We start from the raw sequence: 27,862 nt of genomic DNA on the forward strand, positions 1-27,862 counted from the left end.
ATAGCATCAGGTGGGAGTGGGAGTGACATTACCTTAAAAAGAGTGGAAATTCCTGAAGTCTTGAGATGCTTAACAGATAAAAACCTTCAGAGACAAGGATCTTGAGAAAATGAAAGCAAGGATTGAAAGTTCTTAGAGGTTAGGACAAAACATCAGTCTATCCAATAAACTTCGCAAACCATAAGCTGGATAATTTCTATGACAGTCCTATCTAGGCACATCATGATCAAAGGGCTTTTATAAGGCAATCGGAAAATCATAAATGCATTAGGAAGGAGACAAACCACTCCAAATGAATATTAACCAAACATCTTTATATATATGAATATTGACCAAACATCTTTATATATACCCAGGCCTGCTTTACTTCAGTTTCTCTTCTTGCATGCATGCCCAGGCTGGTTTGGAGAGGGTTGTGCATGTCTTTTGTGGTTAAACCATGGAAAGAATCATGCCATTAGGCTTAGATGCACAAATGCGAGGTAAATTGAAACAGGAACAGGGTGAATTAGGATGCATTAAGAGGGAAAAGCCAAGGATTCTGGAATCATAGGAACCGATTTTTTTTTCCAACTATCTCAGTACAATTGTAGTCTAACCCACCTGGGGGATGAGACCATTGTTCTCAGTCTTATTGGAGTAACTTACTTCTTTGAGAATCTCATGTAAATTATGGACAGAGAGAAAATTTTAGGCAGTTTTTGGGAGACAGTGCATGCCATCTTTGAAATTAGGATCAAAATCTTCAAATAATGACTCTTTGTGAAAATTTTAGAGACAATAGGCCTTGAGAAGAGGGTGCTATAAAAAATTGATCCTACTACATTCCTGGCCATTTTAAACATCAAGATAAGCTATACAAAACATAGATTTGTCATTCACAGCACTGGTAAAACTGGCATTCTCTTCACACTGTAAGGTGATATAGAAACCACAATGGTCCTCTGGAAATTAATCTATGCTAAATGAATTTGATCTCTATAATTTGTGTCCATTTAATCAAGGTGTTATGTTAGTATACACATGTGTAAATCTATGGGGATGAGGAAGGTAACAATGTATAGATTTTGACTTCAGATTCATTTAACTTCTTTAAAAACGTAAACAATATGCAGACTTACTTGAGGGGTTGTTTGCATAATGATGAATCAAGATTTTGCATTGTACTTCATGAATATTAGTAATATAAATAGAGTTTGGGGAATAAGGTAAATGTTCATTTTGAGACTTGCAGATTGTGATACCTGGAATAAAGAATGAGGTGATGAGTGAATGTCTTCACGTCCTTACTTTACCTCTGACTACATGGAGAATTCACTGTACAAGGACTCTTATCAGTTCAGGGACCTGTAAAGTCACCATGACCAATTTTATCCTGTGTTTTGTCCAGCAGCTGATGTGTATTTTAGCAATTACCATGAGGATTATGCCAGTTCTAAAAGCCCCCAGATTATTTTATGCTGGGGCAATTCTGTAACAACAACTGGAAGTTCAGCTTCTAAGTATTTGTCTATATATTTACAGATTTAAGCAACAAAACTGGGAGCTCTTTAACACTAATTCTCAAAGATAAACTTCTATAAAAATTGAATGAAAATTTCAACATAGTTTCCATTTTGGGGGAGCAAATAATTAGCCATGGATATCACCTGGACATAAGATCTCTAAAAAAAGGCAGTGCTAACCTGGACTGATGCATTTCTTTCCATACCCAATTCCACTAAAAATTTGATCCTACTCCTTCCCAGTATAAGCTAGTTTTGCCCTTTGAACTCTTAACTATAGAATCTAAAGAAGACAAACCACGCATCTTGTTATTAAACATTTATGAGGAAGATAACTGTGCAGAAGACAAGATGTGCTATTTTCCTTTCTTGTTTCTTTTCTTAAAAGAACACCAATCCCCTTGGATTGGGGCCCCAAACTTATGATTTCATTTATCCTTAATCACCTATTTTAATTGTATCTCCAAATACAGTGACTTTGGGGATTAAAGTTCCAGCATACAAATTTTCAGGGAGACACAATTCAGTCCATAACAAGGGAATATAAAATGTAATATAGTTTACGTAAAAATGAACTTTAATACAAAATTAAAGTGCTCAAAAGAATATTATTCAACTGAAAATCAGTTATCTCCAGTTGGTGGGGTAAAAGATGATATGGTTTTTATAGTGTTGTTTTTATTCCTCTGTTTTTACCCCTCTAATTTCTCATCAATATGCATGCATTACTGGTGTGATTTTTAAAATACAAACTGTCTAGTACAGTAAAATACACCTCATTTAACTTTTTGTTAACTTACTATATTTAAGAGATCAATGTTGCAATATGGCAAGCCCAAGATCATATTTTCAGGAGTAAGGGTTGAAACCAGCTCTGAATTCTTTCCCAACATTGTACGAGGCCATTATACATTCTATGTTATTATAGTAACTTGCTGCAATGAAGAATATTCTGGTTGAGAAAAGGGAATCTAGTGGGCAGACATACATTCAAAGACATCGCAGATTCTCTGGCTCCAGTAAAGAGGAACTCATTTTTTTTTCCTTGAAGAAGAAGGCCAGAAATTGGGTGGAAAAGGACAACAAGCAGAGAAGCAGAGGCTAGAACCTAAAGGATGATGATGGGGTAAGAGCCTTCTTTTTTTTTTTTTTTTTAATCTGTTGAGTTAAACTGGATTAGCATGACTCTTTTTAGTCCTCCAGAGGCTATGTTCAAGAATATACAAGTATTTCAATACTGTTTTTGAACTAGAATATCAATGATAAAGGAAGATATGTTGCACAAAAAGTGGCATAGGTACTCAAAGCCACAGGTACACATGGCATATTACCACAGAGGGTCTACTTTAATGAAAGATTTTGGGGAAATGTACTATAAGCCAAAGCAAATATAAATATATTATGACTTACGTTGGTAACTGTATAAGAACTTTTAAATAACACTTTAAAGAAATTTTGCTTCCCAGGTAAACATTTTGGCCTACACTACCAAATATCTAATGAATCATTAAACTTCCTATAAAATGTGATGGAAATATTTAACTTTTTTCAACTATTTCATGAATTTGCAGTGGGAATTATAGGGCCCTGAATGGGTAAAAATTGATTCTTGATGAGAAGAAAAATCTTAGTTATTGCAATTCTTTGTGGCCCTCCAAAAAAGCCAAAATACATAATGTATCTGTACACAGATATATTACATAGTATATCTGTGCTATTAATTCATTGGAGGAATTAGGAAAAATATCTAAAGTATCTCCTTCGCAAGGGCAATGATGAAAAGAAAAAGTTCAGAAACATTGATCTATTCAGTTACTTGACTTTACTTTGACTGGTTGACGTTAAAATTGTTCTTTGGTGATAACTAGCAGAGTGTTTCTCTAATCAGTCCTATCCATAGTGGAAACTAGTCTAGAAAGATCTGTAGGGGTGAATAAAAAATGATTGATATTGTTAATATCATCTATATAAAGGAAATAAGGCACTGCATGTGAACTAAAGATAATAATAAGAAAAAGAAAACCACAGATCATGGAGACTTTGTTTTTATTGACCCTTAAAGTTTAATAATTATGATTTCTTTACTGATTAGAAGTTAGAGAAAAAAATTAAAACTTTAAGGAAAAATATTTTGTTATAACTGAGATGCAGTGAAGATAACACAAATGTAGAGAGAAATATATATTGTTGCCCACGGAACAAAGGCATTAATATTTAATTTTTAGAGGGATGAAAATGGCTCCATGTTGATGAAGGTACTTAATTGGGAGGCAAACATCCAACTCATGGAATTAATAAACCATTAAGTGAAAATAAGCTAGAAGGATGCTAGTATTGGTTCTCAAATTATTTTATCTCTTAATTTATCCAAATTTTCAGAACAAATGTAGCTGACAATATTACTTCTTTCCTTTTAAAAAAAATATGCCATTTGAAGGACTCTTAAAGATTAATTGCTTAATTTTATTGGTGTAACATGCATGAGGAGAGTACCATGCCATTTTGCATATTACAGCATGATGAACCAAACTGTTTTGACAACCCTTTATAAGTCCAGTCACAAGAGGCTTAGAAATAGGCTTCTTTCCAAATCTTATCTTGAGAAATGATTTCTTTTCTGAAGTCATGATTTGTAAGCTTGAAGTCACTTTCTTTCACTTACTGGCCTCTTTGCTTTGTCTGTGTACCTAGCTTTAGCAATGGGTAATATGTATGGAGGGAACACTGCCAATTTGGTCTTTGCCCCCAGGCTGACTCCTGTGTCTAGCAATGAATTTTTATGGAATGTACTAGAAAAGGCTGAAGGCCCATAGTCTTAGTCATACTCTTGTTGCTCTGCAGAAACAGTTGGCTTCTACTCCCTCATAAGCCCCCAAATCAATGGATGCTTAGTCAGCTTAGATTATTGGCTTTAGGCAGAGATACTTTCTCTATTAAAACTGTATTCTCTTCTATCTCTGACAATAGACTGGATAGCTTTATTCAGAGTTTGGTTTTCTTGTATAGCATACTACAGATAATGGATATTAGCAGCTGCATGTTATTTTTGTGAACAAGCCTCAGTGACATGTTATCTGCCACTATAATCATTTGAAGCATTTATTTGACCAAATATTTTACCCAAATAATAAGAGTCACCTGTTTTGTAGACTACAGCATAAGTGTTGTGTCTGTTGTCTGGCAAGGTGGCATATAGATTTTACATTTTAAATTATACTATACTGGTATGGTTGATTGGGAAATTCTATATTTCTGTTGCAAAACATAAGCAAATTTGAACACAGTACAACGGTACAAGTTAAAGAGAACTGAGTGGATGCTTGAACTTAAAAAATTATTGATGCTTTCAGGTCATTAAAGAGATAAAACAGTCATTGTTTTTTGCTGTGTAAAAACCTGATATTTGAGTCTTGGCAGGATGAAGTTAATAATCTCGCTGGTTCTTAGTTCCACTAATATGCTATAAATGTCATGAGAAGAAGGAGTGCATCTGCCTTGCTCGTAGTACAGTTTCAGCATCTGGTGCATTATCAGGGACATAGGAGGGATTCAATAAATACTTGTTCAGCTAAATTCATAATAGAGGGACGCCTGGGTAGCTCAGTTGGTTAAGCGTCTGACCTTGGCTCAGGTCATGATCCCAGGGTCCTGAGATTGAGCCCCGGGTTGGGCTCCCTGCTCAGTGGGGAGTCTGCCTCTCCCTCCTCTGCCCTTCCCCGTGCTCGTGCTCTCTCTCTCAAATAAATAAAATCTTTTAAAAAAAATAAATTCAATGTAGTTGTTCCATGATTCCAAAAATTGTAAGAAAGGTTAGCAGAGCTAATTGTGTATGTCATCTCAGCTCTGCCAATTCAAAAACTAAACCCTTTTCTAGCTTATAACATTAAAGAGTTTTTAAAGCTTCGTGATCTTCTCTATTAAGTTGACAAATTTTGAGTCATGTCTCTAACTCCTCCTTAATACTGTTTTTCCTTATCTCTTCAGTCAGTGTCTTTTTATCCTCCTTTTGAGGATGTAAACATATCTGAAGCTCTTTTCTTCAAGGAGTCAGTTACTTAGTTTTAATTTATATCAAAATAATACATAGAAGTGGTAAAAGAAATGATACAGAAGAGCTATGATGAAAGTCAGCTGTCTCTTGCTCCATCCCTTCTTTTATCTTTAGCCCCTGGTGGCAACCTCTTTCAACTGTTATTATTTTAGATTTTCTAGTAGTTACCTTCTGAGCAGGGGATTTCATTTAAAATAAATAGAAAAAAATAAAATAAAATAAACAAATAGGAAACCATTCTTTGGTAAAATATTTTCACCTCCTCCTTCATATTTCCAGCACCTGGAGTAGTGCCTGGCACTTAGCAGCCCCTAAGTAAATACATGCTAAATATATTAGAAAAAATATGACAAAGAAGATTAGCAAAAGGGAAAATGTAGTATTTCTTCCCAAAGAAGCACTAATTCTTCTATGATAGAGACCACGTAGGAAGCCAGAGGACAAAGAAATAAAAACTTCCATCAGGTGATATTGCTCTGCTCCTTTCAATCTCAGCACAATTTCATGGAATGTAATCCCTTCCCTCCCACAAATGTAATTATGTAGCAGGAATCAGGCTTTCCCATATTATTTTATGCAAGGTGGCTGAACCCAAAGATAGTAGCAGCTGGGCAGTTAAGATAATCTGGCTGCATTGTTCAGCAAGTAGTAAACCTTTTCCTATCGTTTTAAAAACTGTAATGAGAGAAAGAACTGTCTATCCTAATCTAGTGACATAGACATTTTTTAAAAAACTTTTCATTGATTCATAATTAAATTTGCTTATCTTTTATGCTGGTTTCTTCACCAACATTTAAAATCATATATCATGGCTCATATTTTTGAAACATAGCATCCCATGACCAAAAAACAGCTTTTCTTCCTTTTAGCTTCCAAACACATCATCTTCCAGGTTGTTTCAATCAGATCTGATCACCGTCAAAATGTAGTGATTAATTACATTTAAAAAAGACACTTTTTTAGTGAAAGCATGTCTGAGCACATGTTCTTGAATGGACTTGAAATAGATAAAACAACCTTTTCTTTTTCTTTTCTTTTTTCTTTTTTTTTTTTTTTTTTTTTTACAGTTCCGCTTTTCCTGAGCTGGTAATTTGCTAATCCTTAATATCACTTGCTCTATCAGTTGATGTCTCCAAAAGGAGGTAGGTTGTCCTGCAGCTTGCATTCTGATGGTTATGCTTACCAGCCTTTCTAGCTTTGCTTTTTCTGATAATCTGTTTTCCTTTGTGACTCCTCCACCATGGATTTTTATTAAAATTTGGCTTTTAGTGAGATTCTAGTTATTCCAAAATTTGTAGTAGGTACTGTATAAACATATCTCTGCTTATACATAAAGAACATAAAGAAGCTCAAAATATGTAAGTTAATATATGAATGGAAATGGCACTTAGAAGAAAACCTCTCACTTTGTAAGACTGTGAATACTGGGTGGGGGTACGAGGTAGGATCATTGCAGAAGTGTCTCAGAAAATGATTCCGATATTCTTTACCTCATTGGTTTGTAGAAATACACTGGCCTTCCTAACCTGTCATGTAGAGTATGATATACATGGTATAGTATGTCATTTGCATGCTATGTTTGAAAATCTATCATGCATTGGCCCGAGCTGAGTGCTGCCAGTGGGTTTGGCGTTGCTAGCAGAGTCTGTGCCTGGGTTTCTGTTTTGGCTGTAAGTATCATAGAAGATATCACTCTCTGTCTGCCGTTCGGGCCCTGGGTTGAAAGGATCCCTACCGATGGTTCATGCTGTTAACAGTCTAGCGGGTGAAATCTATTTGTTTACTAGAATAAGTTTGTACCTTAATTCCAAACAACTCACAAATCTTTGTCCTATTTTGCAGGATTTAAATGCCACACTTATTTATGTAGACCTCAGTATATAGGCGATTACATGGAGAAGAGTTCATAAAAAAGTAATGTGGCGTAGAATATGCATAAGTAGCAATATTGTGTATATAACAAACCAAGGAGGGAAAAGCATGAAGGGTAGGAAATACTCGCTGTAGTCCTTTTTCTTACCAACCAAATGTGTGACTTTGAGAAATTCATCTAACTAGCTGACCTCAGGGTCTTCACACATAAGAGTGGAACAGAATATTCACTAAATATCCTTACATATCTAAGAAACCATGGTTTTATGAAGGTCAAGTTTATATAATTCTTTAACACTGGGAACCAGCAATTCTAGTATCTTCCCAGTCCTAGCCAAGTCCTAATGTAGTATCATAGAGAAGATTGGAGCCAGCTCGAATTAGTATTGAAGTAGCCAGTAATAATGTTTATCAAAAATTATATTCTCTTAATTATGAAGACAGGAAGGCTGATTTACATTAAAGTAACTTTTAGAGTTGTGGCAAATTGATCCTGATTAGAGTCTTCATTACCTAGTCCCTTTCTTAACTTCCACATGCTGGGCAGTTATGGGCCTTCCCCACCCACACTGCCTGGAGCTGTGAATGAAGCCATGACTGGAGCTGGCCAAGGCTATGAGTCTTCAAATCACCATTCCCTGTCTCTGAAAGAAGTGCAAAAGCCATAGGAGGATGTTTATTCTAGACTTCCTATAGGGAGTTATGACCTATATCTCAGTGTATCCATAACTGAGTTTGATTTGGATAGCTCAGTTTTTGAAATTTGTTTACTTGGCATCCAGACAGGTGGGCCATACAGTGCCCAGGTCACAATAAACCCTTTCAGTTGGGCCTGCTTCACTCATTTCTATGTCTCACCAGAACTTCATGCCATTTGAGGGATGGGGGGCCAAAAAAACCTAAATAACCTATTGTTAATGGGTTATTAATTTAAGTTTGCTTTTTCTTGGCAAAAGCCACTCCCCACCAGAGTGAAGGTAACAAATCTCCCAGAATGGAACTGTAGTCATAAAGACAAGGACAACAGAAATATTGCATGATCACAGCATCTTGAAACTTCTGGTTTTGGAAATAATAATTTTTATTTCTTAATTTAGACTAGAATGCTCCACAATGGAAATGGGATAGATGGACAACAAAATTGTACCTCCTGTATAATCACCTGCCAAATAAACCCAATGTCCTGACTCTGGCAATAGGGCCCTACTGAAATTCTCAGTGGCTAAATAGCACCTTGAATCATAACAAAAGGAGAATGGATAGAAGCAAAGGAAGGTTCCACTCTTCAAGGTGAATCTGTCAGTACAAGGAAGCTGTGTGATCCCTCTTTACCTTCCAAATACATTTGGAGATTGTCTCAAATCCTAAGGCCTAAAGCCATTAATTTCAACATGGCTGGGGCAGAAATGCCCGCACACACCTACGCTATTAACATATGCAATTTCTACTGAGTACAAGAAAAATCTCCCTCTGGTGTGGTCAAATCTCAAAGGTTAACAGTTTCACTTTTCAATTCATTTACTTCCTACTTTTATACCACATCCCAGCATGTGAAGGCTTAGGATGTTGGAAAGCAGAAAACCTTAGAGAAAAAAAAGGATATTTTGATAACCTGTCTAATCCTGTCTAGCCATACTGCCTAAAATGATTTCAAAGTCACTATGTAATTATAAGTGGAGTCCAAGTCAGAGCAGGGATGAGAAATGCTTGCAAGGAAATGTTCCACTTGGGTGTATTCTGCAGGAGGTGCTCAACGAAGCATCACTTCGATTTTTGGAGCACTTTGAAAAACCATGTCACAGTCTGGATTTTTCTGTGAGTTTCTGTGGTCTTTCAACTCTAGCCTTCTATGCTATGCTGTTGAAAGAAGGAGTATCCAGCCCAGACTGTAAACCATGGGATAGAAGAACTGAAGCCAGAAACCCAAGAGCAACACAAAGTGTCAGAGAAAGTGACAATTCAAACAAGTCACTTGTTGCTTGTAGGATCCCTACAGCAACAGCAGAAAATATATCTGTGGCTCCCCATAAAAGCACCAGCCAATTTAATATTAATGTCAAGCCTAAAGAATAGAGCCGAGGATGTGCTAATATAAGCCCAACGAAAAAGAAGCAAAGGGGTATGTTTTAAATACGCTGATGTGTTCTGCCTTAAATACACTGACGTGCTCTGCCTTTTTTAATATAGCTTTTATGGGAATTATTGGAAGCTCCTATAACTAAGAAATGAATCATTGTTTTTTTTTTTTTTTTTTTTTTTTCTGGGCTCCAAACTTTGGACTGAAGAACTTTGATCTCCATTTAACACCGTTAAAGGAAATTCTCTGTGGTTACTATTTTATGAACAGGTCTAAACAGAAGTGGGATGTTGGTACCATAACGGAGGTTAAAAGGATTGGCTGGTGACTGAGTGATGGATCAAACATAGAACCGTATCTGGCTGAGGCCAGGCATGCTTTACCAGTGAAAGTAAGTCTCTGATACCTGCTAGCAAATATGAGCTTTCATTCAAGTCACTGAGTCACCATTGTGTAGTTGAGTAAACAAAGCATAAAAGCATGGAGAGGTGAGGCTGTTTACTCAAGAAGAACTTTGCAGCTAATCTATGATTGCCCCGTAGTTCAAACTCAAAGTTCTTGCTGCTAGGCCATTTGTATTTACATGATACCCTAATATCTCACCTAAATCATTTTACTTAACATTTCACTCAGGTTATTTTAGATACTGTGAGCCTCAGGAGGGCATCAAAAGGCAAGGTAAGGGGCCACCTGGGTGGCTCAGTGGTTGAGCATCTGCCTTCAGCTTAGGCTGTGATTCCAGGATCTGGAATCGAGTCCTGCAAGAGACTCCCCATGGGGAGCCTGCTTTTCCCTCTGCCTATGTCTCTGCCTCTCTTTCTGTGTCTCTCATGAATAAATGAATACAATCTTTTTTTTAAAAAGGCAATATAAAAAGAATATTTACTCTGAATTACATATGTGTAAGTTTAAATTCCACCTATAAAACTTACGACGAGACCTTGGACAAAAAATTCAACATTCTGTACCTTTGTTTTCTTGACTTGTCTTTATAAACAAGGATGCTTTTTATAAACAAGGTTGTTTTAAGGGTCAGAAACAAGACAGAAACGTTTCACAAGTGTCCAGCAGCAGCTCTTCACTAAATGTCCTCTCATGTTATTCATGGAGAATATGGCAAAGAAACAGGTTACAGCAATGCTAGGAAGAATCAAGTGAGTGCTACAGGGAGGCACACTGAATGCTATGGGCATTTAACATGCAGAAAGGTATACCATGGAAAGCTATTTCATGTGGCTTCCTCTTTGGGAATGAAAGACACTGAAGAGCTAAAAGAAATCCTGTTTCTAATCCTACTGCCCTTATATCATTTCCTACCACCACCTCAGGACTTGTGTACTTTGCTTGTCACTACCTCACTTTCTATCCTTTATATTATTTCCTGTTTATGAGATATACACAACGGGCTCTCAATATCATTTCCTTGAGCTCTATGAAAACTGCCTTAGCATTATAAGGATTCATTGGGACATATAAGAAAAACACTAATGATATCATTTGATACAGTCCTTTTTGTATTTTCTATACACATCTGTCTTCAGTATTATGTAGAAATAGTTGCTACTATTGTGAAATATCTGTGGTATGAATTGTTCCCTGAATATTAATTTCTTTCTAAGAGCAAGCCAAATGTATAGGGATAAATTCCTCTAATGCTTTTATAACTTTCTATTTTGTTAAACAGCTGTTGAGGCCTCATGAAAGACTTAAAGGATGCATTTATTTTTTAGTGTATTTCTCTACTTAAAATGTTCTTTTTTTGTCTTAGTGCTCATTACTAACAATATTTGCATAAATATAAATTTCTATCATTTCAGTTTTCATTTCTCTCTGAATCTTATTCCCCACACAGAGTTATAATCTTCCATTTGTAGCATTATCCTCAGATGTGAAATCTCTTATGAATTTAAAACACTAATGGTAATCAGGAACTTAAAGATTTCTCAAAAGTAGATAAACTTAAAACCACAGACTTCTATGCATAAAAAAATCACTTTGAGATTAAAATTTAAATTGATGAGAAGAAGCAAACATGTATCACACTGGTAAAACAATTTTAATAGATTCTTTTTTTTTAAAGATTTTATTTATTTATTTATTTATTTATTTATTTATTTATTTATTTATTTATGAGAGACACAGAGAGAGAGAGGCAGAGACATAGGCAGAGAGAGGAGCAGGCTCTATGCAGGGAACCCGGTGTGGGACTTGATCCTGGGACCCCAGGATCATGCCTGAGCCAAAGGCAGATGCCCAACCACTGAGCCACCCAGGCGTCTCTTTAATAGATTCCTATATCATCACAGATCTTTCTTGAAATGTATCAAAATACTATAATACTCTTTAGTGTAGCAGGTGCTCTGATGTGAGAGAGGGTCCAGGAGCCCCAGGAAACTGGATTCTCTTGCCAGTTCTAGTTCCTCATACCAGAGACTGATTGTTCGGAAATGGGCTCAGGATCCAGAGTATCTGAATTCACTGCCATCCTGACCCTCCGTTACTTACAGACTGTAAATCCTGAAAATGTTACTTAACCTTGCTGCAGCTCAGTTTTCTCATCTGTAAAATGGAGATAAAAATAGCCAACTGTCTCACGGAGAGGATTACCTTGGAGACTGATATATATATATATATATATATATATATATATATATATATATATATAATTATATAGATATATAATCATATATATTCATTTTTATTTGTGTTTCAGGCACTCACTACTCTAAGTGATATACACACACATGTGAGTCAGAACAGCAAATGCCTGGCATGTATTGAACTTACAATAATTGTTTTATTTCCTTTTAGCTTCCATCCTGGTGAGCAGGAGAAGGAGGGAGGGGGAACAAGTCATGAGTCAAGTACTACAGACTTCTGTTCTTACTGACATTAAGTAGATTTTTTGAAGGAAAGTTTTCTCATATGCTGTATGCTTTTAGGAAAATTTCCAGAGGCATTAAATGGTTGTTCTTGCTGTTTTAAAAATAATTTTCACCAGTTATGCTTGTTTTACTGGGGGATAGGTCTGTGGAGATTCTCAGACTGCCTTCCCAGGAGTAACTGTCTGATTTTATAAATATAGATTTTAAATATTTTAGGGCTGTGATATATCTGTGAGATATTTTGTTAAAGGTATAATTACTAGATTCCTTTAATTAGTTTTGCATTCAATAGCACACGAGATGTTTCCCTTAGCTTTTATGAACCTAGAAATTCCAAATTTTACTGAGGTCAGTTTGAAATGAGCTTTCTAACTTATGCAAATGAAAGATTCATAACCCATCCAATGAACACAAATGACTCAATATGAATCTTGTGCTTATTACTGTAGGCATAGTAGTAGGTACACTATATGAAGGTAAAGAGAATGTTATGGCAATGCATAGAATGATTCTTTAATCACTTTAAAGACATTCCATTAATTTTTGCCTTTTAATTTTAATTTTATTTTTTTATTTAACATTTCCTTATTTCTAGAACTTCAACATGCTCCAGGTTCTTTTTATGTATTCACTGCCTCAGACCTAGAATCAGTCATTTCTCTAAGAAGTCTTGGGCCTTTTTATTTGAGTATGGTCATAGAAACCAAGATCTGCTGGATGTATTCATTACTACCAGCCTCATTGTTTGCAGGCTGTCTAAACTGGCAGGACAAGGATGTGTGTTGTGTATATCTCATTTTTAAAAATTATTTTTTTGTCTTACACTACAGAGTAATATATGTCAGGATCTTAGGTTCATATTACTTCCTGATATAGGGACTTATTGTACTATTAAAACCATCTTTAAAATGGAATTGTATCTATATATCCTATTTTGTTCTCTCTTATCAATCTATGAAAAATATATCTGTAGAATCAGTGCAATTCTGGATCAATTACTTTTCTCTACAGACCTATTTAAGAAGCCAAAGGGGGGAAAGTACTCTCGTTCCACTATCCCCTTTAAAAACATATCTCTCATTATTTTTCTAAAATGCTGAATGATTAACAACTAAGCAAATTATTTCTGTTTTATCATGGAATCTTTGTAAAAGCAGCACAGCTATGAATGGATTCATTCTTAAAAACAACAATAATAACAGAAAAACAAAAATCTCCGACAAAAGAGATACCTGGCAAATGATGGTATGACAGAAGGAAGAGTCCCTAGATCCAGATAGAATAACAACAGGGGTCTGGAAATAACAACTATTTTCATTCTTGTTTAGTAATAAACCACAATAGCAAATAAAGGAGCCTCTGCAGTGACTAGAAGTGCACTTTTCAGTGATAATGCCAGAGTTGGCAGATATGAGTGCCAAAATTTGGAGGGAAAAAAGAATCAGTGGCCAATATAAACTGCTGTTATATAGCAACAGTACTAAAGGAGCCACTACTTGCATTAGAAAATGAGTTGGATAAAATGGTAAGGCAATATGATGAAAACTCCAATAATAGGCTGACTTAGAATTATGCTCCTGTCCGTTTACCTTAAAAATAATATTTTTAGTTCTTCATTTTGCAGCTTGAAAAACTGTTACCCAGATGTTCATGATTTTAAGAGATGAAAAACCAAAGATAGATTAGTATCTCTTCCCAAATGACAATCAACACTAACTTAGTTTTCCAGGTGCTTGTGTATAGACTATACATAAAAATCACTCTAAACCAGGGTAGTTTCATAATGAAAACTATGTTACCCAACATAATGAATGTGTCTTTAAGACACTTTTTGAACTGAATTTCAATAGAAGAGCATTAAAACACACACACACACACACACACAAACAACTCTGAGTTGCTGGATGAAATAAATTTCCATTTCTGGCTTTTTAAATTGTAGCTGAAAGGTTTGCTAATGCAGATGACATCTTATCAATTATGATGCCCTCCTTTCCGGTTTCCAATCTGCTGGGCTTCAATGAGTGCATCTAAAGGGAAATCAGTGGTTTCATGAGGGTCATTAATATTTGCATTTAATGACTTCTCTTTAAATATAAAATTTAATTTTTTCCAAATGGCTTTCAATTAGAAGCTCAGTGACTGTGCTTGTAAAATTCCAAGGCCTTTGGGAGGACAATTGGCTCTAAAACTAACAAGATGTAGCAATTCTGGGATGGATTTGAGATGTCAGATGACCTTGTACCCTCAGTTTATTCACTGTCAATAAGATTTGGAATTGGGGGGGGGAGTGGAATCCTTAAAATCATTTCAAAACATTTGGTTTATCTTTCAAGCCCGTTATTATAATGACTTTTCCTGCCTCTTACACTGATAAACATTGGAGTATGTTTCAAACAATGCTTGAGTGGGGTAGGGCACTAAAGAGAACTGGTAAGACCCTCTGCAATGTATCATGTCTCTTACATGTATTGTAACTTCCCTTTATTACAACCATAGTTAAAAAAGTAAATTTCATCATTCCTATTTTACAGATAAGGAAACTGACTCATTAAAGTCAAATAATGTACTCCTAACTCTCTAATGTTCCTGACATCCATTCACTTTCCACTACATACCAGTTTTAGTTTAGTCCCACTCAAGAGTTTTATTTCATACTTCTGGCAAATAGAAAATGTTTTCATACTAATAGGTATGATCTTACTTTTTACCAGTACTTTTAGAGTGATAATCCTTTCTCTTCTGGTTCATACTGAAGTAGTCATATCAATGGCAAGCAGATGAAGTAAGGAAGATTATGTTAATAACATAAAGGAGGCAAAATTATTAGAACCCCACCCTTAATTCTTGGGTAGTTTATATTAAAACCCTGGTTTAAGAAGTCATAAATTCAAATTGCAATGCAATAGCACCAAAGATTGCTAAGCTATTGTGTTTTAGCGAAGAAAATAAAAGGTACCTAACCAGTTTTTAAAAATCATTAATCCTTTTATAAAGTCTTTTATTATTGTCTTCGTTTTGTTTAAAGCTGCTATAAATGTACATGAGTATGTGTATCAATTTAGGAACTAGAACTAGCTATATTTGGGTAACTCATAAGCTTTTTGATAACAAACATATTCTAGTGTGAAGAGAAAGTTTTTTTTCCTATATTTGTTCTGAAATGGTGTAACTATTACCTAAATAAATGGATCCTTCTTCATCAAGACACTGACAACAACTGCCTGATGAACAGCATCACGGTTGAGGGAACATCCCTGCCCTTGGAAAAATTACAGCAAAGACTAGTGAAATTACAAAGAACAGCAGTGAGGAGAGGTTTGTCAGGGTGACTTAGGGCAGTACAAGCTGGCAGAGTAAATGATCACTTAACATCTGACTAGTGAGCAATGGAGGAAGAGGGAAACTGGCATTAAGGAGAGAACGGACAGAGGGGAAGTGTTCCAACTTAAGAAAACTCCAGACAAGGAGTATTATAAAAGATTCCTAAGACTTTTAACACCAGACTGAGAGCTGCTTGCAATTTTCAAAAGGATCAGACAATTTTAAAATTCCCAGGCCCCAGTGAAAAACCTGATTCTTTTTTAAAGATTGATTGATTAGAGACACAGAGAGAGAGAGAGAGAGAGGCAGAGACACAGGCAGAGGGAGAAGCAGGCTCCATGAAGAGAGCCTGACATGGGACTCGATGATTCTGGGTCTCCAGGATCAGGCCCTGGGCTGAAGGTGCCGCTAAACCGCTAAGCCACTGGGGCTGCCCAAAAAACCTGATTCTTAAGAGTTTACTTCTGATTGCATAAACACAAGCAACTCAGCAGGTGTCAAAAATGAGGAGAGCACTTGACAAAAGCAGCCCCTTTTGATGTCAACCCAAATTTCTGAAATGTTTGCTCAGTAAATATGGTCAGTTTTCCTCCTTACCAGTTTTTGAGGATGTCCCAGGCTTGATAGTTTACACAAGCAAGAGACTTACCTAAAGTAAAGACGGGAACATTCTCCATTGCCATGCAGGTTTTCTTGCAAGAGTATCTTTGTAACAGCACCCTTTTTAGACACCAATCTTGAGCCATTAGTCATTGTGAGACTTAACCAGTAGGAGAACCAACTTTTGGATTAAGCTATTTTGATTGGAATTCAGGTTTTACCATTTTAGATGAGTTACTTCCTCTCCCTCCATTTCCTCATCAGTAAAATGATATAATTCTTACTTCATAAAATTGTGGGAATAGTTAATAGAAATATATGTGCAATGCTTGGTGCAATGCTAGACATAATTAAACACTTGTTTCATATATGCTGTAATTATTTCTCATATCATGGATTACCCCCACTCCACCCAAAGGAAATGTGAAATACAGTGGTAATTCTCTAAGGCTGTGGAGTTTTATAGATCTGGGCTCAAATTTTGGCTGCATTATCTAATAATTCAATGACCATGGCAAGAACTTCACTTTTCTGATCAAAGTTTTTCCTCACGTATAAAATAATGATTATGGACAACCTACTTCACAGGGTTGTCAAAGTATTACCTATGTTAATGTACTTAAGGCATCCTGTGAGGGAGTTAAGAGTTCAAACTGGCAGCAGTTATGGAGGCCAATATTTTTTCTGGACTGAAATCTTTCTTGCCAACTTTTAAACACTTAAACAAAAGTAGTAACTCATTGCAGGAAAAGTTCTTTGATCTTTTGGGCACTCTTAATTTACTCTCTATGATTAGAAAAGAAAAAAAGAACTTTTAAAATATTGCAGCCCCGAAATTCTGATATCTTCTTATACTTTGGCTCATGTTCTCTATTTCCACACTGAGAACCCAAAGGAAGTTGAAAAACTCTAGGTATGATTTTGATGCAGGGGATGCTTAGAGATCACAGAATCCCTGTTCTATATTTACCATTTTTTTCTCTCTGAATAGATATTCCTTCACTGATTTCTACCTTGTGTTCTCAGTAATCCCATGCTATCCCTTCCCATCCCTCATTAATCCGTATTCTCAGAGCCCCTTTCTATGCCACCTTGAAGTCAAACCTTATAAAACTACAAATGTTGGACCTCTCAAAGATGTATGAATTCAGTATGGGATTAAAGTCTTCAGCCTGAGAAGGGAAGGTAATTGTAATTCAGCAAAAAACTAGAATTCAACTATATAGCTGCAGGTCAAAGGCAGCAAGACTTTGTAGTAGTCCCTGAAAATTAGATCTCTGACTAAAACTGAACCTGTCCAGGAAAATAAGATGATAGGATCAAAAGTGTGTAATAGGAAGAATAGAGATGTCTGGAGAAGATACCAAAAGGCTTTATGCCTTGCTTCCTTTTCTTTCTTTCAGTCTTCATTTACTTTCCATGCAGCCTAGGTCCTAGGTTTGAATCCTATTTCTACCACCCATTATATACTAAAGATAAGCAAGTCATTTAATCCTCAGTTTCCCTTATCTATGACATCTATTTTTGGTGGGGTTTTTTTGTGAGCAAATTATTAAAGGTATATGAAAAACACTTTTTAAGTGCTCACCTGGAATTGTTAGAACAACGCTTTCTGGTCTGACTGAGGAGCAACTATCAATCTAGATCTCACCCTTTCTACATTTTAAAATATATTTTTTAAAGATTTCATTTATTTATTAAAGAGAGGTTGAGAGAGAGTGAGCGTGCAAGTGGGAGAGGAGTAAGGGAGAGGGATAAGGAGACTCCATACAGAGCATGGAGGCCAATGCTGAGCTTGAGCCCATGACTCTGGGATCATGACCTGAGCCGAAATCAAGAGTCTGATGCTTAACTGACTGAGCCACTCAGGTGCCCCAATTTACATCTTAAACTCTTACTCTTCACAGTCTGATACAAAATTAAGAAAGCTCTTTTGTAAAGGCAGTGTGTAAAAAGTATTTTCAGACTTCAAAAATCAAGCTAAATATTATTAATAAGTGAGTATAATACCTTATTAGGAAATGTTGCTGTGAAAAGTTTGACCTGCTCTTTTTCTCATTTATGTTTCAACATCTTCAGTCATTCAAAAATTAGATTATTGTTTTCTCTTTGCTCTTGTCCAAGAAACTCTAAAGGAGTTCTTGTGCTACTGTAGGTAGGTAGGCAGTTGCTTAAAACTGCAAAGGAACTTCTCCAGATGGACGTTTAGCAAGAGAGAGGTTCTTTTACATTTAGCTTGCTATGGACGGGCAAGCCCTTTGTCAAAGTTTTCCCACCTGACTTACACTGCTGTATACTTACACTGTATTACTTAAGTTTAGGCTTTTGTATTGCTAGGGAAGAGTAAGCAGATTCATGAATTATTCTCAATGTATTCATTTAATCAAGAAAGTGAGTGTTTTCTTGACTCCTTATGAGATTTCGCCTTTTAAAGAATGCTTAATTTCACATTTTACACAAAGGAGATGATTTCAAGTGGAATTGCCTTTGATCAAGGCATTAATGTGATAATCAAGTTTAAACTAGAATCCCATTTAGTGGAATTTCCTATTCTTTTCCTTATTGTAAGTAATAATTACCAATTGGTTATTTAAGTATATCTAGCTTTTTCTATTCAGGTCTGACATAAGACTATGAAGCTAGGCACATAGTTCTGTCAGGGTTCTGAAATTACCTGGTCATGCTCCTTATTTAGCAGATGAGGGAGATGGCGCTCAGAAAAGCTAAGACGAAGGCTTTGTACAGGGTCATGCCAGTGTGTGTTGTTACAAAACCATGCAGCAATACCTCATCACCTTCTTTCGAGCATTTCCTGTACCTGTACTTTTCAAACACATCCTCTCCTTTTCAGCTGTTGTCTGGTGTTGTCCTCAAGCTCTCTGAGTGTGCCAGCACTCTCAGATGGTGTGCTTACCTGCTCAAATGGTATAGATGTTATTTTCCCTCGGTCTATATCAAGACATATTTTATTTGTTCCTTGTTTCTATGCTGTGTTATTTTTTTTGTAAAGCACTAATGACTGATGTTGGATTGACCTACTATTATGTTTTCTGAATAGATGATTCAGTGTTTTAACTTTAAGTATTGATGGTCCATCTATAACTCCAAATGACTTTAAATATTGATTCTCAGGAGAGTTCATCAGATAATTCTCAAATACCATCCTCTGTTTTTTTCATTTTACTCCAGTTACATGTATAACTGCTGCATTATCTCTATGCTACAAAGAAAAATATTCTGATTCTACTTCATTTTCAATGTTTAATAAAAATGTATGACCTTGAGGTGCCTGAGTGTCCCAGTCAGCTAAGTGTCTGACTCTTGGTTTCAGCTCAGGTCATGATCTCAAGGTTGTGAGATCAAGCCCCTTGTGGAGATCTGTGCTCAGCGTGAAGTTTGCTCAAGATTCTCTCTCCTTCTCCCTCTACCCCTCCCACTTATGCTCTCTCTCTCTTTCTAATAAATAAATAAATCTTTAAAAAATGTATGGTGGTATTCATAAATGATTTTTCATTTCTTTATTTGTATAGCAAAATCAGATCCTGAAAAAGCAATAAAAAATGGAATTAATTAAAATGGATTCAACATAGGCTATAAAAGGTAAGGAGGAGTATTCAATAGCTATAGTTTTCTATATAGCTTATATCTTTTATGTCTTTTCCAGAACAATTCCATGAGAAAAATGATTTGAGGTAGGGAGGAGAAATATTAAGCATTCTTTAGTGAAAAAGAGGAGAAGAGGTATACTATTCATAAATATTGGTGAAGATAGAAGTTCTTTAAGGGCTACCTTTCTTAAGAAAGTTTTTAACCCTAAAGTAAAGTTTTTAACCCAAAGTAAAGTTCAAGTTAATACAAGGCATGGAGTTATATTCAGGGTAAATAACACAGTGGAGGCAATACCATTTTTAAAAAGATTTTGTAGGTCTTTTTATTAGAGAAAAAGAGAGAAAAAGAGAGCCCCCACATGACTAAGAAGCTTAGGCTTGACCTTCTTGTGGTCAAGTGTAAGGTGGAACCTAACACTCACTTCCACAATTGGGAAGGCAACATATGGAGCTGGGTCTTTCACCTCTGCTGACCCATAATGAGGCATCCCTACCCATGACATTAGTAGAGACTGTGTGAAGAACTGATTTCCACCCCAATCTGGAAGTAATGAGGTGCCCTTTCACTTCTCTGCTGGGGTGGTCTCTGAGGTCCACTGAAAAATCAGGATTTTCACCATTACCCAGAAGTAATGAGCACATCACACTGAGGTGTCATGGAAGATCACCTGAGTAGCTAGAAATCCCATCCCTCCCAACAGTAACAGTCAGAATCTTTCCTAGTGTGTCAATGAAGGCCAAGTGGGGAACCTTCTCTACCTTCCCTAGGCAGTAAGGAGGTAGTGCTTTCCTTCCTCTGCCAGAGAGTATCAGAGAAAACTGGCTAAACGAGATGGTTTAAATAAGATCTAGAGTTTCATAATATACTACAAAAATGTGCAGGCAAAATGTAAAATCACTAGTCATTCCAGAAAATGGAATGTATGAAACTTTTTTCAAACTGTATGAAAAAGACAATCAATAGATGTCAGCACCAAGATGACAGAGATGCTAGAATCGTCTGACAAAGATTTGAAAGTGGCCATGATAAAGTCAATATGTACTTATAAAAGTGATTGAAAGAAATGAAAAAAATTGAAATTTCAGTAAAGAAAAGGAGATAATAAGATAACCAAATTAAAGAAGAACAATTGTAAATAAAATATTCAGTAGATGGGATCAACAACAGAATGGATGGGTCAGAGGAAAGAATCAGTAATCTGTAAGACCAACAATGGGCAACAAAGAGAAAACAGGCTGGAACAATGAATGAAGCCTTAGGGACTTCTGTAGAACTATAACAAAAATACATAATATTTATAAATTAAAAATATTAATATTAAAAAATGTTTAGTTTGCAAATTAAAACCGCAAAATGATATTATTGCATAGGAACTAGAAAGGCAGAAGTATAAAATAGTAACATCACTAATAATGGAGAGGATGCAGAGAAATTGAATGATTTACATATTGCTGATGGGAATGGAAGCTAGTATAGCCGTTTTGAAAAACAGCTTGATAGTTTCTTAAAAATTGAATATGTAACTACTACACTGAGCAATCTTAGGGCTGGGAATTTATCTCAGAGAAATGAAGACTATGTTCAAGCAAAAACCTGTACGTGAATGTTGATAGCAGCTTTCTTCTTAATAGCCCCAAACTGGAAGCAACCCTAACGCCCTTCCACTGATGGATTAAATTATGGTATGTCCATACTGTGGCTACCTAGTCAATAGTAAAAGGGAATAAACTGCTGACACACCCAAGAAACTGGATGACTGTTCAGAAATCATGCTAAGTAGAAAAGACAGTTATAAATGTTTACATAGTAATGAATGTTCCTATTTATATAAAAGTATTGATAGGACAAATTTATAGAAAGAAGAACAGATTAGTGGTTGCCAGGAATTAAGGGAAAGGAAATGGGGGTGGCTATAAAAGGCAACATGAATAATACTTTAGGGAATAGAAATGTTCTGTCTCTTGACTGTATCAATGTCAATATCCTGGTTGTGCTATGGCAGGATAGTTTTGCAAGATGTTACCATTGGGGAAAACTGGATAAAGGGTACACATGATCCCTCTGTGTATTATTTCTTATAGTTGCATGTGAACCTACAATTATTTTTTTATAATTAATTTTTAAGAATTCTATGCCTTATATATTCCTTTTAAAGTTTTCTGTCTAGGAGAAAAAAATCAGTATTCTGTATATTTTCTTTTGAGGAAATCAAAACAATATGAATACACAATTTTAGATAGGTTATATATTTTCCTTTAGAAATGTGAACATGAGAAGAGAGGCAGTTAATGACTTAATGAGTCTTGGAAAACTATAGTCATATCTATTCATTTCTATGAATTTCCTGCATCAAAATGAACATTTCTATCATATATGTGGAGGAACTGAAATAATATGTTCAAGATTGACCAGTGGCTCTCAAAGCACAATCCAAAGATCCCTAGAGATCCCTGAGACTATTGCAGGTTTTCTCTAGGTAAACATAATTTTTATAAAAATGATTTGCCTTCTTCACTGATTTTTCCACTGATAGTGGGTAAAACTGCTGGCAATTTAGTAAGAATCAAGAAAGTAACACTAAAGTTTGCTAGCACTCATTATATTCTCCACTACCATGAACCCACAGTAATAAAAGTGACAGTTACACCGAAGAATGCCCTTAATGAAGCACTAAAAATTATGAATTGTCTTAAACTTTAGTCTTTGAATAGATGCTGTTTTTAATAGTCTGTGTGATGAAATGGAGAGTGTGCATAAATCTCTTCTGATGCATACCGAAGTGTGATGGCTGTTTTTTAACAAAAGCAATTGTGAGATGCTTTGAATTCTGAGTTGAGCGAGCTGCTTTTTTCATGAAACATCATTTGACTTGAAGGAACAACTGACACACAAACTACAGTTATTCACACTTGGGTAATTGGCAGACATTTTCTCAAAAACAAACAAGATAAGTCTGTCATTTCAAGGAAAACAACTGACAGTGTTTGTTACCAGTGAGAAAATTTGTGACTTTAAGAACTAGAAATTTGCAAAACTTGAATCTACCACTGTGAGCTTGGCAGCTTTCTCATACTGAAAAGTTTTCTGATGAGATCGACGGTGATATTAACAAATGTGATTTTTAATATTAAACAATGAACTCTTCAACATTTGGAAGATATGTGTAACTTAGTGAACTCATATCTTACAAATAGCCAGTGAGTTATATGACAAAATTATGCATCAGTAAAAGGACATCTGAAGTGAAAGAGAGACCAATGGATTTTCATGTAACTGATTAGGAAGAGTTATTAATGTCATATTGTAACTAATCTTTAAGAAATTATTATTATTTTTAAAGATTTTATTTATCTATTCACTAGAGACACAGAGGGAAAGAGACAGAGACACAGGCAGAAGGAGAACCAGGCTCCATGCAGGGAGCCCGATGTGGGACTCGATCCAGGGACTCCAGGATCATGCCCTGGGCCAAAGGCCTGCGCTAAACTGCTGAGCCACCCAGGTGTCCCAATCTTTAAGAAATTATGGCCTTGGCTGGTTTTGGTGTGGATTCAAAGAAAAATAGCCACTGGGCACCTGGGTGGCTCAGTCGGTCAAGCTTTTCACCCTTGATTTCAGCTCAGGTCATGACCTCAGGGTCATGAGCTTTGTTGGGCTCCATGCTAAGCACAGTCAGCTTGTCCCTCTCCTTTGTTCCTCTTCCACTCAGGCTCTTTCTCTCAAATTAATCAATCAGTCAATCAATCAAATCTTTAAAAAAAAAGCCACAATTATCTCAAAAAGCTGTTAAAATAATCTTTTTCCAACTGTATATTTGTGTGAAACTGAATTTTTGTTACCTACCTTAAATAGAATATATTGCAACAGATTGAATGCAGTGGCCAAGATGAGAATCCAATCACATTTAATTAGGCCAGACATCAGGAAAACTTGAAAATAAAAAAAAAAAAAAGGAAAGTGATGTCACTCTTCTTACCAAGTTTTTGGAAATAGAGTTATTTTTTATAAAATTAATCCTCTATGTGAACACGTAATGGAGTTGTCATTGTTAATATTTTAATAAATATTGTTAAGGTACCTGAGTGGCTCAATGGTTGAGTGTCTGTCTTTGGCTCAGGGCATGATCCTGGGGTCCTGGGATCGAGTTCCACATTGGGCTCTCTACAGGGAACCTGCTTCTCCCTCTGACTATGTTTATGTCCCTCTCTCTGTGTCTCTCATTAATAAATAACTAAAATCTTTAAAAAAAAGAAACTTTTAAAAAATATTGTTAAAAAATTTTTAGTTGGGATTTTTAACAAAGAATTAGTGTAAATATAACCCACATTAAAAAAAATTCTTCAGGGTCTTCTACAATTTTTGAGAATAAAAAGGATCTGAGGACCAAAAGTTTCAGAACCATTGAGGTGGATCATTGCTACCTACAGATAAAATAGATTGGACAGAGACTTCAATATCATTGTGGTAGTATCACTCCCTTAAAACATGGAAATCTTTCAAATAATTAAACTGTTGGAAAGATATCTATATTAAATCCACTTGGAGCAGTACTGAATATGCATGTTTCCAAAGTTGTACAAAAACTGGAGAGAGAGTAGTTATTTTTTTCCCAGCTGTACTTCCAGGTTGCATAGACAAAAATTTACTTTCTCCTTTTTAAAGTCTTTACATATGGAAATTTTCAAATGTACATTTATTTTCAAAAGTAAAGAGAATAGTACAATGAAACTTCATGGGCTTATCCAATTACAATGATTATTAAAATGTTGCCATTCCTGGTTTAATTATCACCCCTCCATTTTTTTTTTACTGTACTATTTAAAAGGAAATTTAAATATTAATAAAAATTAAAATATTTTTCACTCACAAATGGCTTTAGCGCTCCTAATGGATAAAGATGTTAATAATATAACCATACTTTATTTTTTAAAAAACATTTCATTTATTTATTCATGACAGACGTAGAGAGGGAGAGAGGCAGAGACACAGGCAGAGGGAAAAGCAAGCTCCATGCATGAAGCCCGACTTGGGACTCAATCCCGGGACTCCAGGATCGCCCCCTGGGCCAACGGCATGTGCCAAACTGCTGAGGTACCCAGGGATCCCATATAACCATACTTTAAATCCACTAAAATTAAGAATAATTCTTTGCATTCATCTAATAGCCCGTCTATATGATCAATACTTTTTATTGCTCTCAAAAATGTCTTAAATAGTTCATTTGCCAATAATGCAAGAATGTAAGCCTGTCCATATATTACATATGGATTATATATTCTGTAATCCATAATAGTTCCCTTTTCCTCTTTAAAATGCCAATTCTTTACTGAAGGAAACATTTAATTGTCATAAAGTTATCTGCATTATGTATTTTGCTGATGGCTATCTCATGGTATTGTTTAAAGTATTCCTTTACCTCATTTACCTCCTGTAAACTTGATAGTTATAGAAGCTTGAATAGATTCAGATTCAATTTCTTTTTCAGAGGGAGGAGATAGAATAATTCACAGGTGGGGCTGTAAATTTATTATTGCATTACACCAAAGGGATATTAGTTTTAATAATGTGGAGATTGATCCATGGGTCTGGTATTATAAGGAAGATAACTTCATTTACATCTTCCCAGAAATCTTTCTCTGAATGGCATTAACAGATAATGATAAACATTGCCTATGCATAGAATTTCATTACAATTTTAAAAACTATGTTTTTTCTTTTTTAAAGATTTTATGTATTTATTCATGAGAGACACAGAGGGAGAAGCAGGCTCCATGCAGGGAGCCTGATGTGGGACTCAATCCCGGGACTCCTGGATTACTCCCTGGGAAGAATGCAGGCGCTAAACTGCTGAGCCACCCAGGGATCTCCTAAAGCGGTGATTTTCTGATTCTATCATTTACTCTGTTTTTATGATTCTTCCGTAAAAAAGAACATTCTCTCATTTACTATTCATAGTCCACACTGAAAAGGTGAGATAAGTGCATGCTTTTCCATACTTATTTACCAAATTTTAGAATAATGAGGTGCTATCATAGTAACCTCTAAGAGTGACCAATAAGTAATTTTTAAAAATATCATTACGGTTTTGATATATTTTATGCATTTTAATCCATTTCTCTCATTAGTCTTTTTCTTTTTTAAAAAAAGATTTTATTTATTTATTCATGAGAGAGACAGAGAGAGAGAGAGGCAGAGACATAGGCAGAAGGAGAAGCAAGCTCCATGCAGGGACTTGATTCCAGGACCCAGGGGATCACTACCTGAGCCAAAAGCAGACGCTCAACCACTGAGCCATCCAGGTGCCCCTCATTATTCTTTTTGATGTCCAGTTGTCCTACTTTTGGCCACTGATATAACCCATTCTTGTCAGCGCCTGTATATTTTGACATTCCTGTGATTTGTCTGTTTTACATAATAATATGCCTTGGTGATATCTCTAGAATGTCTTTCATTACCTCCTTGCTTCCTGGTGTGTCAAGAAGTTCTAGTTTTCCTTCTGCAGTCATGAATTAGCCATTTCTCCAAGGAGTTGACACATTTCAGGGGGAAGTGGTGGTACTGAGCGGTTGTAATCTATGTAACAGAGTTTCTCATTTGCCTCAGTTTATTATTGTTTCATGGTGAAGAGATGAGCAACATATACTATTTTTTAAAAAAGAGAAAAATAAATCAAAAGATCATAAAATTCAGTTCAAATTTAATCTTATAGGCTTTTTACTTATTTGATTTCATATATTGATTTTTTTCTTATATTGAAAACTTGACTTCTAACAACATTAATATAAAAAGTTATTAATTTGGTCCTCTATTTACACATTTTATATCTATTTTTATAGATGCATATACAATATTTTAATATTCTTACTAACAATAGTAGATTGTTGAATTCATATTTTCTTTTTACCACTGGAATATAGCCCAAGGTATTAATGAGTCAAGGGATAAATGCTTATGCAAATGACAGACGTAGTTAGAGAAAAAAGGGTGATGAAGATGGGTTTTGAAAAAGAGAGTTACAGTTAAACAAGATAACCTGTGTAACTTTTGGAAGGACTACAGATAAAATTTGAAAGGAGATGTGAACAGAATGCGCCAGGTTAGGTACAACCCAAAATATGAAGAACATTTATGGAAGCATTAACTTTTACTTTCTCCATACATTTCATTTCAAGTCTCTCTTGTCCTCTTTCTATAGGTTTATTTGCAACTCAGATCTCAATTTTTAGCCAGTATGGGAGAAATAAAGATAACATAATTTACATAATTGAGGAAAGTCTGGAATTGTGATTGTAGACTAATGTACAAACTTAACAACTGTGAAGAAATTTTTTGTGTCATGTTCAACTGTAATAGGTTGACTTTTTGTTTTTCTCTTTGTTAACAAGATGTTGAGCCATCTTATGTTAATATCTTACTAAGTAAAATGGTTATAGACACTGAGATTTAACTGTGGTTGGATGATTTATTTTTCAATGGTATCAGCATTACAAGAGAAGTTTTATGTTTATAGTATTCCTGAAATCTACTCTATCAGTCCTGTAATGCCTCATTATACATTTGGAGCTTTGTTGCAGTTCCCTACCTAGCATTTAATTTTCTACTGATATCTGGAATACTTGATAAGCAGCTTCATTTCTGCGAGCAGAGGGTGCAGAATCTTTCTCTTTGTACCCTGTGTTGGGTGTTAATTTTTCTGTAAATGAGAGATAACAAGTATTTTAGGCTTTGTTGGCTATATCTCTCTTGCAACAACTTAACTCTGCTGTTGCAGTGTAAAAGCATGTAAAAGAATGAGCATAATGGTGTTCTTATAAAACTTTATTTACAGAATCTTATGGCAAAAAACAAAAAACAAAAAAAAAAAAAAACAACTCACCTCCTGGAAATAATCTCTCAGGAAATGGAGCCCCTGTATTACCATCAGATTGTGAAGGGACCT

The 27,862-nt window shown here is 35.5% G+C and overlaps 1 long non-coding RNA gene across 1 annotated transcript; it reads right to left on the bottom strand.

Moving 5' to 3' along the window:
• LOC111098154 lies at positions 1 to 27,862 on the bottom strand. Its single transcript, XR_005367394.1, has 5 exons — positions 27,800 to 27,862; positions 26,379 to 26,565; positions 23,767 to 23,852; positions 1,122 to 1,244; positions 1 to 100 (listed from the first exon to the last, which is right to left on the bottom strand). It is a non-coding gene; the product is annotated as an uncharacterized LOC111098154 (long non-coding RNA).

This window comes from Canis lupus, chromosome 12 (genome assembly GCF_011100685.1).
Source record: "Canis lupus familiaris isolate Mischka breed German Shepherd chromosome 12, alternate assembly UU_Cfam_GSD_1.0, whole genome shotgun sequence".
Taxonomy (NCBI): domain Eukaryota; kingdom Metazoa; phylum Chordata; class Mammalia; order Carnivora; family Canidae; genus Canis; species Canis lupus.